The 2495-nt window shown below is 46.4% G+C and overlaps 1 protein-coding gene across 5 annotated transcripts in view; it reads left to right on the forward strand.

The window, feature by feature from the left end:
- Positions 1–2495, forward strand: part of ECHDC2 (enoyl-CoA hydratase domain containing 2) — a 27834-nt gene that overhangs the window by 3561 nt on the left and 21778 nt on the right. The window lies entirely within an intron of this gene.

Genomic DNA, 2495 nt, shown 5'->3' on the forward strand with positions numbered 1-2495 from the left:
TCCGAGCTTTAAAAGGCCTGATCTCCCTCCTGGGCCAAGGATCCTGGCAAGATAACAAGGTGGTCTGAGACAGCGGAGCCAATCCCGCTCTTCGTGCGAGGCCGCAGTGAAGAGGGGTAAGGAGCATAGAGGGTTTTTGCCTCTCCTCCTCCACCGGTCTGCCCCGCCCCCTGCTGGCAGACTTTTGTGTCCCGCTGACTCTGAGGGGAAAGTTCTAGCTGGTCCCTGGCCGAAAGCACCTTTGACCCCGCGCTGGTTTTTTTTTGGGGGGGAGAGGGCGGGGAGTCCCTGTTTTTTTCTTTTTACTCACATGCCTCACATTACGTCAAGGCTAGACTGTTGTCTTTACTTTTCTCAATCCCATCCCCTCTTACCTTATTCTATGTAGAATTGTTTGTGTCAGAGTTTCAGTTTACACAGATGGCATTGTACTCTACATCTCTTATTTCCTCTTACCCCCACTCAACTCTGTTTGATACTAAGTTTCTCAAAGAGTTGCTTTGCCATATAAATATAGTTCCTTGCTCCCTGCCGTGGCATTCTAATCTCCCGTTTGATGGACATGTAGGGGCTGCCAGCGACCTTCTACATCATTTGGTGAGAATGTCTCTGGCCATGTGAGATTAGAGAATACCCCTTACCCTCATGCTTAGTTCACAGCTAAACTGGCAACAGCGTTTGCCTTGAGATAGCTAGAATTATATGCCTCACTCTACAGATTAAGAAACTGAGGCATAGAGAGGTTAAGCAATTTGAACCAGGTCTGATTTAAAAACCTGTTTTCTCAACTATTAGGTCACCACTGCCTTTTCTGTTCAAAACACAGACTTATAGATCAATAAAGAAAAAAAACATATTAGGGCGTTCTGTCCAGAAATAACAAGGATCAGCAGATTAAGCCTCTGCCCCTGCCAGAGGGCATTTAGAAGGTGGGAGAAGGTCCTTGAGGGAAGGAGATAAGGAAACCAAGGAGAAGCAGTGGAGGAAGCATGAGGAGACCCCCATACAGGAGAAACACTCCCTCCCCCAACCCAGCAGTGGTTTGGGGTCATTTGATGTTCCCGTTAGAAGCCACAGGTTCTGCCTTCCTCTTGGTCTGACGGCACCAAAGCATTGCCACATTTTACCTGTTGTCTTTGAAAATGGGATTGGCTCGTTAACCACTCTTCACTCTTTATGGCTGTATTCTAACTCCTTAGCAGGGAGTTCATGGATCTCCACCACAACGTAATCTTTCCATCTTCTCTCTTCTACTCACGGGTTCATTGTCAGCTGTTCCACCTCTGTGTTTTGTTTTAGCTATGCCCTGACTTGGCTCCTTTCCTTTTCTCTCTGCCTACATAAATACTTCTGGAAATACCACCCCTCATTGTCCCATTACTTTCCACATATCTGGACTTGTGTCCCTCATAGGTTGTTAGCTCTTTGACAGTAGGGATTGATAGCTGGGTCTAGCCGTCAAAGCAGGCATATCTTTTCTGATTCTGTTTCCCCTTCTATATTGTAAGGAGTTGTTAAACCAATTAGTCTCTAGACTACCTTCCAGTGGTTTCTGTTGACTCCCACCAAATCGCCTAGCCTGTGATTCAGGCCATCCAGACAGAAGTGACCCAAGGTCAGCTAAGAAAATCATCAGCCAGTGGCATGGTGGGTTTTGTAAGAGCCAAGAGGGCACAATGCAGACCCATTAGCACTGCTGGGGCAAAAAATCCCGGGCAATATTCCCAGAATTGGGGCTTGACGAAGAAGGCGGGGATCATGGCTGAGTTTTCTCTATTTCTCCAGGGCCTGGCATGTGGTAGTGCAAATGAAATGTTGTCAGATGAATGAATGAAAGCCAAAGACCATCTGCCTGGCTCCTCAGGGCTCTCAGTTCAGACTTTATACCTTGTTTTGGGCCCTAGACATTCCCCAGCATCTGTGTCTTTTCCCTGCTCATTGTACCCACAAACTCTGACTAAACATTTATGTGCATTATATCATTAATCCTCATAACGACCTTTTTATCATTTCTATTTACAAATGAGGAAATTAAAAGTTAGAAGGGTAAAGTAATTTGCCCAAAGCCATGGAGCTGGTGTGTGACTAGCTGTTGTTGTAGCCCCCAATAGACACAAGGACCACCAGAAATCAGTGAGTTATAGGAAACACACTCTTTATTCAGCCAGCTGGGTCTGCCAGGGGTACGCAGACCCCAAATTAAGCAGCCCCAAAATGTAGAGGTACAGGGTTTTTTAAGCCCTAAACCCCATTCTTCATCCTGTTTGAACACACAAGTCTATTTTTCTTCTTTTTACTAACTGTCAACCCACAGATCGGTTGTGCAAGCGGCGGGATGGGGGGGCGGTGCGGGGGAAGTGGGGAGGTGGTACAGAAGCAGAAAGCTTATTGTTAGAGCATTATGTTCCCATGGGCAATAGCCAAACAGTAATTTTCCAGCCAGCACATTCCCCACTGGCCTTAGGGGAAAATCAAATCCTTGATTCTTTATGTGG

Source organism: Pteropus vampyrus, unplaced genomic scaffold (genome assembly GCF_000151845.1).
Source record: "Pteropus vampyrus isolate Shadow unplaced genomic scaffold, Pvam_2.0 Scaffold170, whole genome shotgun sequence".
NCBI lineage: Eukaryota > Metazoa > Chordata > Mammalia > Chiroptera > Pteropodidae > Pteropus > Pteropus vampyrus.